This window comes from Phacochoerus africanus, chromosome 14 (genome assembly GCF_016906955.1).
Source record: "Phacochoerus africanus isolate WHEZ1 chromosome 14, ROS_Pafr_v1, whole genome shotgun sequence".
In the NCBI taxonomy this organism is placed as follows: Eukaryota; Metazoa; Chordata; class Mammalia; order Artiodactyla; family Suidae; genus Phacochoerus; species Phacochoerus africanus.
This window is the reverse complement of record NC_062557.1, coordinates 10877708-10894143: the sequence shown is the minus strand read 5'-3', so window position 1 is coordinate 10894143 and position 16436 is coordinate 10877708. Positions and strand designations below refer to the sequence as shown.

Genomic DNA, 16436 nt, shown 5'->3' with positions numbered 1-16436 from the left:
GTTGACAAGGCAACAGAAGCTCTTTCTCATGGCGAGGTACACCCTTGGCTTCTCTGACTTGGGGCTCTAGGTTCCTCAAAAGGTCAAGGAGTGAAGTGGTCCACAGGGAGAATACAATGGCTAACAGCCAGGAAGCACTGCTTTTGAATATTGTGTTAATACAGTGCTATTCTTGCAGGACAAGGGCAGAGGATTTTTTATTTAAAAAGGAAGAATACGCTCTGTTTCTCTCTTTGCCTTAAGTTCACAAATATGGATTGAGGATTGTTCCCTTGAGCAATCCCTCTTTTTTCCCTTTTAGATTTCAGAGTGCAATCCTATCTTTTCCTCTGCACTTTCTTCTTGTTCTTATGCCCATCTCATCGCAGCTGCCCAGACTATGGCTCATCTATACACTTCATCTTCAGCTCCAAGACATATCTATTTGATAAACATCAAATTCATCTGCTTTGATACTACCTCTGTCTTCATCTTTTTCCAGCCAGAAAAAGCATGGTCTCAGTGATGACGGCCAGTCACTTTCCTACCCTTCTTTCTAAATCTGGAAGTGTCTCCCTTTGATACCAAGAGAGAGAAAAAAAATCGAAACCACATGCATCCACCTTCTGAAAAAAAGACAGTAGCAGAAAAAAAAAAAAAAACTGAGGCCATTTCATTACAGCATTGGGTGAAATAGGTAAAGCTAAACATCTTTCTGGTCTGGGTCCAATTACTCTCACCTCTTGTTCAGTGTGGCTTCTGTTGTGAAATATTCTTAACCAAGCGTGTTTCTCGTGTGTTCACCTCTCCAATCTGTGAGCTCAGGGCCTGAACTTGCAAAACGATCATCCTGGGGTAGAGGAGTTAGTCAATGTTTCTCCACCCTGGGGCACACGTATCCTTGGGAGCTTGGGAGCAAGGTGAATGCCAGGGTCCCAGAGACTCTAGTTTAATAGGCCAGGGTAGGACCTGGGAAGTGGTATTTTTTACCAGCTACTCAGGTGACTCTGATGTGCAACAGGGTTGAGAACACTGGTCTACTACCCTCTCAAGAGAGAGGTGGAATTCTGATCGGAGATTTGAGGTATCTTTTCCCTGCAGAAGCGACATGCTGCATGGTGATGAGGGTATCCTACGTACTCAAGGAGAATGCCCCGATAGCCTTACAAACCTACACTTTATAGAGTTTTTTTTTTTAAGAACTGTGTTATAAGTTCTCAACAACTAATTTAAAATAAACATAGAGATGCATAAACTGTATTTAAGTGGATACAAGTTGGGATTTGCCTGTACGTGTGTGTGTGTGTGTGTGTGTGTGTGTGTGGAGAGAGAGAGAGAGAGAGAGAGAGAGAGAGAGAGAGAGAGAGAGAGCAAGAAAGAGACAGAAGATATTCCTATCAGGGATGATGCTCAAAGTATTTAATGTGTGACCAGCATGGAACACTGAATATTGGCTCTACTGTCAGTGCATTAGAAAATTAACATATCTCTATAAAAGAGATGATGCTCTTTTTTTCTCTCAAATGTATTTGATTTAGTATGATATAATTATCCATAGTATATGTTATCATCATGTTTATAAAGATATCCATCTCTCTTTAGATTGCTGATTTCAGAGGTGTTCCAAAAAAGTCATGTGAGTGACTGTTCAGACAGCTGCCACATATGTGTACCCATCAGTGAGTCCTGCCCTTCAGAGTAACTACCTTCAGGATTATTTGTAGGAATAATGCTACTTCTCTTTCAGAAAAGGCTTCAGAATCCATTTCCTCCCCATACATATAACACGTAGAATCCACATTTCATAATTACTCCTTGGTTGGTTGGTTTTTTTTTTACAAAAAATCCTTACCAAGTACTTTACCCTTTGTTTTACCCACCTTATTTATCAGACTTAGCACCAAATTGTATGTGACAATTTCTAGAAGTCAAATTTGCCCTCAGAGCTGAAGTTTTACTGTTAAAACTTTTTCATGTTTTTTATAAAGACCATGCCATGGGCATACAAATTCATTGGAGCTGGTGGTCAGATCTAATAAAATGAATTAAACCTCTATTGTGCCGGGGATTTTGCCTTCCTAATGTCTATATATGACTTGAAGGGAGATTTCATAGCTTAAAGGAATCTTCCATTTTTATTGAATTAGGAGTAGTTATCAATTGGACCCATGACAATTTACATATTCAGATGGAAAAATGCCAGAGTGGTAAAATCTAGGAAGTTCCCAACCTGATAGAATAGGAAAAAAAGATATTTTACTCTAGCAGGGCCACGTTCTTTTTTTGTTTAGGGTGTGTGTGTGTGTGTGTGTGTGTGTGGCACTGTTAAACACATTAAAGACACTCTTTGGTTTTATTTGGCTTTAACTGGGGATACTCTGGATTGCTTTGAAACTCTGCTGAAAGCTAGGATCTTTTCCCTAGGAAAATGTACATTGTACATGGAACACATAGTTTTGCAAACTTTTTTTGTTGTGTGGGAGGAAAGTGGAGTATCATCCCCTGGGATAAATAACCTCTGCTCTGTAGAATGTGGACTGTGACACCCCAAATCAGGGATTGGCAGAATTTTTCTACAAAGGGCCAGATAGTAAATATTTCTGTATTTGTGTGCTGTGCAGTCTCCACTGCAACAACTAAAGTCTACAACTGTAGAGTGAGAGCATCCATAAACAATACATAAATGGATGAGCATGGTGCTATGTTCCAAGAAAACTTTATTTATAAAATCTGCAATGGGTCAGATGTGACCCACGGGCCATGGCTTGCCAATACCTGTTCTAGATCATCAACTACAAAACTGCAATTGATTGATTCTGTGTACAGAGTTCTTCCATTTAATGAGTATTTAGTTCCACTGCTGTTGAGGCAGACAAGGAAGACGGACATAGGAAAATGGGTTCTGAAAAGATGGGGACTGTTCTGTTGCATAAAAATAGCCTCTTCATTTTCTCAGGTAATATTCTTCCTCTCGAAGCCAATGGGACAGTTTTCTTCAGAGTAAATTGAGTTTCTTGCTCTCGAAGCCAATGGGACAGTTTTCTTCAGACTACACTGAGTTTCCACCTTTTGCATTTCTATGCAATAACTCACTTTGTAACCTGGGAATAAAAGGCACACTACTCCTAGATGTTAACTGTGTTCTTGTCTCTTAGCTTTGCATTTGGTTCCTCTTTGTGGTGTGAGTCACGTGCACGGAGAATCATGAGCCCAGACATGAATCATTTGGTTTTCCTTTTCCTTGAACTGTATCAGGACTTGAGAATGTGGGAGGCCATACTAACCTTAGAGGCAAAGGCAGATAGAATTCTTAAAATCTTTCAGTTCCTCCACCTCATCCATCAGGCTCTCTTTTTTGGGAGGGGTGGCTCTCTTTTAAGAAAGAATAGTTTGGGGTCAAAATACTTGTTCTTGGGTAGACTTAGATCTAGGAGACATAGACTTAGCCATTGAGTTCTGTCCCAAGACAGAGGGAAGGCTGCTTTACTCTTTTTTTTTTTTTTTAAATCATCAGTACATTACTGTTTTAAGGGGCCTATGCAAAATGCCTCCTTTCTGATGTGACGATCTTGAATTAGCCAGTCTTGCTTGAATTTCTGGGCCCCACAGTCTCTAGAGAAAGCTGGGACCAGAACAACTGCATAATTTGCTTTGCCTTCTGTCAGTAAGTATCCTCTTTACTGTTCAGAAGGCTACACAAATAACTGCCTGCCGGTTACCTAAGCTATCTCTATTTTCTTCTTCCTGAACAGAATACCACATCTTCCTTAAAGCTTATAGCCTCTTTATTACTCAGAGACATTTTTTTTTCCTGCTGCATCATCAGGGAGACATAAATTACACTTACAATGACACCTGGAAACTCCTTAAGAGAGCACATTTAAGAATTTGATTTGGCAATTTACCTAAAAGAATGTTTTCTCTTCACCTAGGGACACAAAACCTGAATTCCAGAGCCTTCAAAATGAAATTATCCTTCTGGGGGAAGCACATTGCCACCAAATACATCACTCACCACCTGTTCCTGGTGTCTGCAAAGAAGAAGTGTCATTTCCCTGAGGTTTAGAGAGTCACTGTTTACAGCTATGCAGATATCCTACCACTGCAGGTTTTCTAATGGAACCATTTGGAATCAAATTTAAGCTGGGGTTTATCTTTTCAGTTCCTGACCCAAACTCCTTTTTTTTTTTTTGGTCTTTCTAGGGCCACACCTTCGGCATATGGACGTTCCCAGGCTAGGGATCTAATTGGAGCTACAGGTGCCAGCCTACACCACAGCCACAGCATCGAGGGATCTGAGCCACAACTGCAACCTACACCACAGCTCACAGCAACACTGGATCCTTAACCCACTGAGCGAGGCCAGGGATTGAACCGCAGCCTCATGGATGCTAGTCCAGGTTTGTTAACCGCTGAGCCATGATGGGAATGCCTGACCCAAACTCCTTTTGAAAGCAAAATTTTTCTACAGGCATTTGTTTTGTATCTGAGGTGAAGAGGGCTGGGTCAAAGTAAAAACATAAGGCAAGGTGAAGGACTTTGTGACAGGGATTTTTTTTTTTTTTAAAGAAACCAATAGCACCTCATAACACAAACACGTGATAATTTTAAAATATCCAGCCTAGTTCCCTTGGACTGTCAGTATCTTGACAACACTTGCATTGTCATTTGAACTAGAACATTGAGCCCTTTGTTCCTGAAAGTTTACAGTGAGATTTTGGGAGATCTGCATTATATTTCTTTCTTATAGTTGTCAGTATGGACAGATTTCTCTGTGGGCAATTAATCTTGATATGCATGGGTTTTGCCCAGGTTACACTTTTGCATTTCCAGGGTTTAAGGTTCTCTCTCTAGGAATGAGGCTTTTATGACTTGGGGACTGAGTTCAGGGAAAGCATGGGACAGTTTAGGCACTTACTTGGGTCTTAATCTAGGAAACAGAACTTCCTAAGAAATCCCCAGGCTTTGTGGCTTCCACCAGGCCCTCACAATAGTTCCTATTTTCTTTGATTGCATTTGCTTGCTATTCCTCTGCGGGTTATAGATGACCTTCTGTGGAAAGGAACTGATCCAAACATTTTCATCTATCGAAAGTCAGAATCAACACTTTTGCACTGGTCTTCTTGCCTGCCTGGATTCTATTGTTCTCAAATGTGAAACTGTAAGGGAAAGCTAAGAGAACTTTTAGCAAAACCCAAATTCAAAATATAAGACCTTATAATAAAATTTCCATTTAGCCTTTGAAGAAGAGCAGCTGGGTTGGATATATCTTCCTCTGAAATCATATTCTGTTATGGCCAGAAATGAACAATTAGCATCATTTGGTCACTAGTGATGTTTGTGTTGGAACTTGCCAGCTATTTCGACAGAGCAAGTCAAGCTACTGCCTTAGGGGATTGTCATTGGACTTTGGAGTTTAAGGCTGAACAGTAATGTGAAATTATGTTTGGGGGCCAGAAGAAAAGACAAATGCAAAGGACAGTGCTAAATAAGGATGAGCAAGCTGATAAAAGGAGCAGACAGGTGTATCCCTTAATTTATTTTCAGTATTACCGTAAAGATGATCTTCTATGGGAAAGCCCTTTAAAAGCCAAACAAAGTTTTTCTTAAAAATACTGAACTGTAAGAAGATTCAGTGAGTGGTATTGATTTGGATATCAGAACAATTTCTCTTATTTCCCTAATATTAACTGGCTTTACAGAAACCATTTTTATTTTTATTTTTTTTTTGTCTTTTTAGGGCTGCACCCGAGGCATATGGAGGTTCCCAGGCTAGGGGTCGAATCGGAGCTATAGCTGCTGGCCTACGCCACAGCCACAGTAATGCCAGATCCAAGTCGTATCTGCGACCTATACCACAGCTCATGGCAATGCCAGATCCTTAACCCACTGAGCAAGGCCAGGGATCGAACCTGCAACCTCACGGTTCCTAGTTGGATTCATTTCCGCTGCCACAACGGCAACTCCAGAAACCATTTTTAAGCTGATGGCACCCCAAAAAGGGTAAATAATTAGACAGGTGATAAAGCATTTTGAGAGTATACAACCCAGCTATCAGCTGCCTCCTGGGTAAAGAAGAATGAACACAAAACTGAGCCCTCTAATGTTTAGTTCTGGTGCTGAACATTGTCAAGAAAGGTGAACACCAAAGGTTACAGGATGAGTGTGCTTTTCTTCCACCATGCAGAGAACTATGAATGTCCGTAGACAAACACTACAGGTCTTTACCAGAAGAGCTAGCATTTACAATGAAAAAACAAAACAAAACAAAACAAAAAAAACAAAAAACCAAAACACTCAAAAGCTAGTTTGAATTTTCGAAAGCAGTGGAAATGTGGAAGAAGTGGTGGTCTTATTTTCTTTACTTCTCATCTCAAGTTGCCTGTGCTATCCTAATACTCCAGGGTGTGAGAGTTAAGGGCGCAGAAGTTTTTCCAGACTATATTAACTGGTGCTTCTGGGGTGCGGGGGGGGGGGCGGGGGGTGGGGAGAGTGTCTTGTCCTGCAGAGAAAGGGAAGTGAGTGTGATAAAGCTCAACCTTGCCTGTCGGAAACCCCCGTCAAACTCCAATCAGAATATTTGGTTACCAATATTGTTCCCTTCAACTGGAAGTCTCTATGGCCATGAAAGTCTTGGGGACTTAAGATGAAATGACAAATTGAGGATCCTAAACAGCCCAAGAGTCTGGGGAATGCTGTATCCAACAGTATCTGTACATCCCTGGCTTTTGCTGCACTGAGTATGCTAACAGGGCTTGGAGGCAGAAGGGCTGAAAGGGAGGGTCATTTATTTTCATTTTTGAGCACAAATCATCTGAAAGAAAACACAAAAATCAATCTGTGATGGCCATGCAATACAGATCTGTAAACTGTTTATTGTTTTAATGTGGTTGGGAAGAACCTGATCTCACCACAAAGGAAGTGATGTGACTGGGCTCTTGATGGGCAGTGGAGTTTCTATATTTCTACATTTGCGGAAGCAGGACCTGTCACTTTTGTTCCTTGCCATGTAGGAAACAATGAGACTCTCTGGACAGTTTTGGCACAGAGAAGGGTATGAGCTGAGACTCGAGGTAACAGTTACCATTGCTGAGTTTTACAGAGGAGAACAGTAATGGGCCCCTGCGGCAGCCTGTTGGAAGCTAAAAACTAAGACAGTGTATCTTTCCTGAAGGGGACACAAGAGAATGCTTAGACATCTAATGAATCCTATCAGGTGCCTTCTACACATCATAGAGTCTGGTGAACCCTGATAGTGGATGTTTGCTCCCAAACCAAATGTAATGGGGAGGGGGGGAGTTCATAGCAGCCACTTTAGAACACTATTTGTATCAAAAAGTTACCTTTGGCAACAATTTGTAGAGTTCTGAGCCAATCTCTGTGTGAAAGCCACCCCAGGTCGATAAAGAAAATTCAGACAATTTATCTGTCATATTATCCCTGTGTTCGATTTATCCTCTAGCGTCAAATTTACTTTCTGAGTGGAGTGATTTTTCTATATGAATTGAAATGATGAAGTGATGTTTTAATTTTATTGAAGGTATTTTTAGAGGAAAAATGTTTTCCTTAGGTAATTAACTTCCACAATTGGGACATATTGCCTACGATACAGAATCAGGACCTTGGGTCACTTAAACGTGAAAGAGGTATTAGGGATGCAGTTCAAATTGTTTATTTAAATACATGAACATTTTTCTATATATTTTGTGAAAATATGGATGAGACCCTAGATATATAACTACTATATGGAATTGAACTTTACAAGAATTGTAGTATGAGAGGTGGGATTCCCCAGCTTCTTTTGTGCTTTAGTTTTATTGCTGAAAATGCTGCTTCCCTTGATTAATCTGGTCTTTGAATGGGAAAAACAAAAACCCCCACTTTTTTCTTACCTTGTGTGAATTTTATGATAGACCTTTTTATTTGTATATATGATTGATTGTTTTCCTGTGTCACACCCCCAGTTTGTCTTTAAGCCATGTTTATTGTAAAGACAGCTGTTAGGCAAATAGAAACACGCCTGATCTTTACAATTCCTTGATGCTGGAATGAAGCAATTCCACATGCTAGTTAGGAAGCCCTGAGCTCTCTTCCTGGAACCTGAAATAATTCTGTAAGGATAGGCAATGCACCCCTGTCCATCGAAACCCGTCTCCAATGCTGTGTCTCTGGAGAGTGTGAAACAGGAGAAAGACCTGCAACTTGTGGATTCCCTCATCTGCCCTGCCGTGGACACCACGCTGCTACCTTCCTCTGGTACCATTCATCTCTTCTTCACGGATTGCCATGGCTTTTATGGTCAAGGCAGGCTGAGCTGCAGAGTATGGAATTCATAAGAAGTTCATAAAGCAAACACCTCTGAAGGAAGTGTTAGAATGTTTCCAGGCCTTTAAGGTGTATGTTAAATCTATGTTTTGGCCTTGGGAACTTTTCGGGGGTGTATCCTCAACTCTGTGTTTTCCCATATGGAAACATACGGGGCAGCTTCCTTAGGGGAAAACATTCCTGGCCATTGTATAAGGGAGAGGGGAATTAGGAATATCAACTGATAACTTGCAGTCAGAGCTCCAGCACTGTATTTAAAAATACCTGCGTTGTGAGGAATGTGCCTTTGGTTGTCTTTACCTTATGCGCTTTGGTGGCCCCCGTGCATTTTCACTGTCGCCTAGCCTTCCTGTTATCCAGGCTGTGTGCATTGTTGTTGTTTTGTTTTTTCCTTTTGAACTACTGCTTACTGTCATTGGTGATGTTATCTCAAAATCATGGCACCAAGAAAATAGCTTATGCGCAGGATTTGAGGTAGATGCAAATATTAGCATTGATGTAGGTTTTGTCTTAACAGCGTTACCAGAAATACACTGAACTGAGGGATAATGTGGCTTTAAAGAAATCACTGCTGTTTTTCACATCGGAGAAGCCACCTGTCCTACGTCCTTGTTCTAGAGAAATTCGCCTTTTCATGCAAGTACCACTGATGGGGCATACTTAGCCTAGACGATTGGTTTCCAGCCATCAATAAAAAAGGAATGATAATCATTGCCAAAGGTGGGGGTAATCTTGTATCACATAGGTCATTCAGTGGTGAAATTTCCAATCAGCATTATCTTGTAAGAGGTGCAACTTTATAACGTGCCCCCCTCTTTTCTGATCTAAGAGTGTAGTAAAGGAAGGGTCAGGTTCCGACGTGCCAGGAAAGAGTTCTCCGAATCTGTGTTTTTGACCAAGGAGACGGCTGAGATGTTGAACTACGTGATGGCTCCATGGTTCACATCGGCGACCGCTCTGGTTCCCCTCTCACCACCTTGAGAGCAAAATGAAATCAGGAGATTAAGTCAAGCTTGGGACTCCTCTGTGGATGAGGAGCTGACACTTTGATTTCCTATCTCAGGATATTCTTCGGTTTCATACTGCTGCTGAGGAGGAAGGAATGAGCTATAGACACTGTACCTGGTCTCTGGATGTCTGTGCTGTGTGTGTGTAAGACTTCACACGAGGGTGTTGTGTTCCATGTCGTATCACCCTATGAACAGACTCAAACAACAATTTGAAGACGCCGAAGTCAGCGATGATGGAAAAAGACACCCAACCACCTCTTTCTGTCCGAGTGCTTGCTGTGACGTTCATGGCAAAGCACCTAAGTCTTCAGGAGCCAGATGTCCTCAAAAGAAATGGTGTGTTGATCTCATAAGAAAATGTACAACCAATAAAAGACATTTCAAAAAGTGCAGCGAGTCTGTATATTAATTGTCTGTGGAAATCCTTTGTTCCAGACATGCTGCTTTTATGTGCAAAAGCCCTGCAGGTAAAAGTTTTGCTGGAACTACATAGTTTCTTGTTCTTCTGCACCACCCCGCTTCCAAAACATAATGGAACAAAACCTAACAACAGCATCAGGGTACTGAAGACTCGTAAGACAGTCATTTCATCTGTAACGAACTTCAGATTCCATATTCTTAGAGGCAATATTCCTAGGTTGGAAGTGAAGGCCAGTATTTCACTACTAAAATCAGATGGCTTGTGGTGGGGATGAGTCCAGATGGCTTAAATGAAAAGATTAAGATGAAGGCTTTTTGGCCTCCATGTGTTCCTAACACTGACCTGTTAGGCCATATGGTTATGTGAGTTTTTCCTGGACCGATCTGTAATATATGTAATATCAGGGAATTTGTTTGACACCATCAGTCAAGTGCTGCAATGCAGCTGTTCTGGGAAGGAAAATGGTATTACAGGTAAATATGGTTGGGTCTCTGATTTCTCTTATAAATGGAGTAATTGGACCTAATTTACTTGTGTCCACATTAATCTAGTTTAGAGTTGCTAGAGCTTGTTTTTTAAATGATAGTTTTTTTGGTGTTTTTTGTTTTGTTTTGTTTTGTTTTTGCTTTTTAGGGAAGCACCCGTGGCATATGGAGGTTCCCAGGCCAGGGGTCCAATCGGAGCTACAGCTGCTGGCCTATGCCAGAGCCACAGCAACTCGGGATCTGAGCCATGTCTTCGACCTCCACCACAGCTCACGGCAACACCGGATCCTTAACCCTCTGAGCGAGGCCAGAGATCAAACCCGCCACCTCATAGTCCCTAGTCAGATTTGTTTCTGCTGCACCATGAAGGGAACCCCTAAATTAGAGTATAGTTGATTTACAATATTGTGCCAATTTCTGCTGTACAGCAAAGTGACCCAGTCCCTCTCTCTCTCACACACACACACATTCCCTTTCTTATGTTCTTTTCCATCATGGTCTATCCAAGCTAGGACTTCATTGCTTATCAATTCAGAATGTAATAGTTGCATCTACAAACCCCAAACTCTCAAGTCCATCCCACTCCCTCCCCCTCGCCCTTGGCAACTCTAAGTCTGTTCTCTATGTCTGTGAGTCTGTTTCTGTTCTGTAGGTAGGTTCATTTGTGACATATTTTAGATTCCACATATAAGTGATATCATGTGGTGTTTGTCCTTCTCCATCTGACTTAGCATCACGTAGTACGAGACTCTAATCGCATCCATGGTGCTGCAAGCGGCATTGTTTCATTTCTTAATGTCTGAGTAGTTTTCCATCGTATATCTCAATGTTGGCAGTTTGAGTGGATCATCGACTGTACCTGGAGGCATATACTCACCTCTCTCTGGCTTTTTGCTTAAACAAGTTGGTGTTGCTGAATCAGGAGTTGACTCTTAAAAGTCCCTAGTGTTTCACCTCGGATTTACATTATTTCTACAATTTGTTGGAATTCGAAACAGAGGGCGCACCTTACTTCTGCATCCATCGTTCAGATGATTTTCCAATGAGAACAGGCTCTGTCGTACGGATTGTGAAGTCCTTCTCCCCTGAGACTGTATTCAGATTGCCGCAGTCCTTCATCCGTCTTAGGCGATAGGCCTTCCTTGCCGTCAGGAATGTTACGTTCTTATTAGGAGTGGAGGTTTGCGGAGGTGGAAGGCACGAACAAGCTCAAGATTCTCAGGCATGGAATATGAATATTCTTTTACCCACTTCTCCATAGCCATTCCTTATTTCCCACAGGAATCTATTGCCATTCTTTATTTTCATATGCTAAAATATCATCAGATATTTAAGATGTTTCTTCTGATGGGTATAATGCCTTCTTTCTTGGCACACCGTCCAGAAGACTCCCTGTTTACTCAACATTTTGTAGGAAACTGAGTTCAAGTGGAAAATGGAGAAAGGCAACTGGGTTGAGAGCAAAAGGGTTTTGTACTTGTTTTGTGGTGTGTTGTTCATCTTCTGTACCATAGCAAACCGCAGCACTCAATAGCTTAAAACAACAGTTTACGACTTTCTCCCAGTCCTGTGGTGGCCTCTCTGTGTGACTGGCTTGGGTTCCTCAGAGCCTGGCCATCTTAGAGAATTCAGAATTCTTCCATGGTGGTTGGAATGCCCCAGAATTAGTGATTCAAAAGGTCGAGGTAGAAACTTCGAGGAAATTACGTTGTGTAATTTCCACTGTGAACATTGGGACATGTTTCATGGTGTTTTACGGCAGAGGCATCTTTCAAAACTTTCATACTTGGTCTGTCCAATTCCATGGGAATGTATTTTATATTTGGATCTTATTCCATCTTTTCTTTCTTTTTCTTTTTCAGGGCCGCACCTGCAGCCTAGGGAAGTTCTCAGGCTAGGAGATGAATGAATCGGAGCTACAGCTGCCAGCCTATGCCACAGCCACAGCAATGCCAGATCTGAGCTGTGTCTGCGACCTACACTGCAGCTCATAGCAATACCAGATCCTTAACCCACTGAGCAGGTTCAGGATCAAACCCAAGTCCTCACGGATAATAGCTGAATTACAATGGGAACTCCCTATTCCCTCTTTTCTAAAAGGGGGGCGGGGGGGGCAAAAGGCGGTAGACAAAATGTACTAAAGTTAATGATGAAATTATTTCCTTTTACTTATCATCCACAATTTTGTCAAGGAAAGCACTTTGGTCAAAATGATGTTATCCTACAGAGTGAGTTAGCCATCTCTGCCTGAAAAGTCCTAAGTCATAGTTAGAATTAAAATGACACAAGAGGGAAGTAACCATTGATACTAGTGACTCACGAAACTCCGGTCAGTATTTCCCCACCACCCCAGATGGTCAGGGTTCATAAATACTTGCTGAGTAGGTGTTTTCCGCTCAAATGGAAATAGCCTTGCTTCTTATTTTAAAAATAATACATTATGAGAAAATTTAGAGAATTACATGCAAGGAAACCAACATCCACAATTCTGAATTAATTGTTCATGTGTTCTTTAAAGTATAGTGATCTATACTATTTTACACACATGCAAATTCACACTCAGAAAACCTTAATGGGATTGTTATCTGCCTTGTGTTCCAAATTATAACATGGGCATCTTATGTCAATTAATATAGCTGGCAGCATCATTTTTAATGGCTGCTTAATATTCCAATACATATGTACATGTATATTTAACCACTTCTGTTAGTAGAATTTTTGATTATTTGCTTTTGATTGTTAAACCCCCCTATTCCTACATATTTATGCATGAAGCTGATTGTCTTAGAATTTTTTTTTTTTTTGTCTTATTAGGGCCTCACCCTTGGCATATGGAAGTTACCAGGCTAGGGGTCAAATCGGAGCTGTAGCTGGCCTCCACCACAGCCACAGCAATGTCAGATCCAAGCTGCGTCTGTGACCTACACCTCAGCTCATAGCAATGCCAGATCCTTTAGCCCACCAAGTGAGGCCAGGGATTGAACTCACATCCTCATGGATACTAGCTGAATTCTTAACCCACTTAGTCATAATGGGAGCTCCCAGAAAAGCTTTAAAGAGCTGAAGGACCTCAAAAATCTTTCTCCGTGCTAAATAGCAACAAAGATTTCATTTGTTTCAACACAGTTCTCTCCTTCCATTATTGTGAAATTTGTGGTGCCAGGGCCTGCCCATACAATGGTGTCCTGATGGTCCTGAAGGTATATTTCTTGAATGGGTTGGAGTATAAGATACGTCTTTCACCAATATCCACAAAGGAAGATATGTGCACAAACTGTTTAAAGAAAAAGTACAGATCGTAGGAACAGGGATCAAGAATTTGTCTCTAAGAAGCAAGACTGCATTAAAAAAAAATTTTTTTTTTTTGCAGTTTTGGTATTATGCAGAACAGACAAGGGCAGAATTTCCAGTTGGTCTGGTGGGTACCCAACCTTTTAAGGAGACCACATTAAGTCTCAACGAAGTTAGAACTAGAATTTTATAAACAAAATGAATCATTGGGCATTAGCTCTGGAATCCCTTATCAGATGTGATATAGAAATGCTGGTTTTGAGAAGCTCTGCACTACCCTAGAATTTGCCTTCTGTGGCCTTGCCCTTCAATGCCATAGCATCAGTGCCATCTCCCAGGAGCTTGCTGACAATGCAGAGCAGGGCGTGAATGTGAATCGCAGGATCCCCAGGTGATTTATATTCACAAGGTAGTTGGAGAAGGAAGAGTGGTCGTGGTCTACCCATCTCATCCAATTCTGAAGTTTTAATGATCAGACCTCAAATGCTCCTGTAATTCTTTTGACATTTGCCCCATGTTACAGACAAATGATGCCTTAGGAAGTGATAATCAGATTTAAAAAGTAGAATTGCTATATTGGCTGGAGGAATATATATGTTAAAGTATATTTAATGATGTTTGGATAAATGCAGGTTCCTTTTTTTTCATTACAGGATTATTGAGAAGAAGTATTATAAAGGGAAAAAATAACCCTTAGGCTTGAATAACTTTACACCAGTTATTAACAAACGTGTGTGTGCCATGGTTTTTTTTTTTTTTTTCCCTTTTTCACCCACACCTGCTGCATATGGAAGTTCCCAGGCCAGGGATCAAATCCAAGCTGCAGCTGTGCCCTACGCCATAGCTGTGGCAATACCAGATTTTAAACCCACTGAGCCGGGCTGGGGATTGAACCCTCACCCTCACAGAGACAATGCCAGATCTCTAACCCACTATGTCACAGCAGGAACGCCAACAAATAAATGCATTTTATAGATTCCAAATGGAGAGCTGCTTTAGGGATACACAGCACTGCACAGGCTTCATAGTGAAGGAGGTGGTTGGTGATCATGAAGTTTAGAGCCCGAACCTAATAATTCTGCTTCCAAACTCCCAGTCTCTGACCAGACTCCTGGGCTTATTTGGGCCTGAATGCACCTCACCTTGGGTTTCCTTGCACTAACAGTGTAGTCAGAAATTTCCGTGGCTCTCCGTGTCCCAAGGGAGGCAGACTCTGCATTAATGCTACTTGCCTGAGTAGTTAGCTGAGCTCAGGGCGGTTCACTTTCCTACATTCTAAAGCAAGCCTGTGGACTGGGAGGCAAAGGGCTGTCCTTAGGCAAGAACTTGCTAAACCACTTGACCTTTTCAACAGCTGCAGAACTGTTTATCGAGAACATGCCATCTCTCTTGCCTCCTCCAATTTGGCAGTCAGGAGAGTCAAGCCAGTGACATTGCGTGCTTTAGAAAACTTTTGAACAATTCACAACTTTAACCATCAAGTGGATAAATTGGTCTCGCTAGTCAGATAGTGATCTTTGGAGAAGTTATCTTCTCCTTGACTCCTTTGTTGGAATCCACAAAAATACTGCATCGCCAAAGCTGCTGATTCCCTAAACTATTAAGAGGAGACTAGGTCAGTTTCAAGACTTAGGGCAAGTGGCAATGTCTGCTTGCCAAGAGCAAAGAACATGAATCCTGTGCATGCAAGTGAGCAATTTCTGGAAAATTAAGGAGCCGGTGAGTCTTACTGCAGCTTATCTGAAAATGATTATGTGCAAAAAATAATCTATGATTCATGACATACTTTTGCAGGATAAGCTGAGTTGAACTATGACTTGATAATGCTAATAAAAATGGGCGAAGAATTATTTTAAAATAGTGAAAGAAGTTGTGAAGCAACTAAGCAAGAGATGGAGCTTGAGTCGGTATGGAAACAAGGAGGATGGCTCCAGGCTGGAGCCACATCGGCTGTTTAAAATCCTGGCTCCACCACTTCCTAGCTGTGTGACCTTGGACACATGTCTTCAACCCTCTGTCCTTCAGTTTACTCCTTCTTAAAATGGAAATAGTAAGAGAACCCACTTTAGAGAGTGCTTGTGAGAATTAAATGAAATACAGCCTGTTGGGCACTTAGTTCAGGGTCTGCCACACTATTATCACTCAATAAGTTGCTCTTATGTCATCCTCTGAACACATCCTTTTTCTACAAATACAACTGAACAAAAATGCATATAAAGTAAAGATAAGTAGGAAGGTATTTTAGACCATCTAGCCCAGTGCATCATAATAATACCTGGCCTGTGTTGGCTGAACATGAAGGAATACACACTGAAGCCAGATCTCAGCATCACAAACAGATGTTCCTATTTTTCAGTTTGCATGTCAGATTAAAACCTTTGTTCACCTCCTCATCTCAGAGAGAAAACCAACATTTTTATTTCCGCAAACTCTGCTTTATGAGATTAAAACAGTGACATAACCACTTCTGAAATGGCAAATCCAATGTATACTGAAAGAAATTTTCAAGGTATTCAGTAAGATTGAAAAAAATATACAGCAGAAAAAAAGGGAGCCTCCATATACTTGCTGATTTTTCTTTTTAACAATGATTAGGCTCCATGTAACAAAATATTATTGATGGCTGGAATATGCTCTAAATACTGAAGATGTAAAAATAACTTGAAACAAAAATTTCTTTGCTAGTTATCAAATACTTGAGAAAGCATTCCATTTGAATTGAGACCTTAAAAAACAGATATACTTTTTCAAAAAAAAAGTTGAAGTACAACTGATTTACTATATATTAGTTTTAGGTGTACAGCAAAGTGATTCAGACATATTTTCTTTTTCAGATTCTTTCCCAGTGTAGATTATAACATACTGAATACAGCTCCCTGTGCTATACAGTAGGTCCTTGTTGTTAGTCTGTTTTATATATAGTAG

General features: G+C 41.1%; 1 protein-coding gene across 1 annotated transcript in view; it reads left to right on the top strand.

Moving 5' to 3' along the window:
• MAP2K6 (mitogen-activated protein kinase kinase 6) overlaps positions 1 to 4163 on the top strand; it is a 120549-nt gene extending 116386 nt beyond the window's left edge. Inside the window, exon 13 of the mRNA XM_047757505.1 lies at positions 3912 to 4163. The gene's annotated coding sequence lies outside the window, so the exon portion shown is untranslated. The remainder of the gene's footprint in view (positions 1 to 3911) is intronic.
• Positions 4164 to 16436: the final 12273 nt, after the last annotated feature.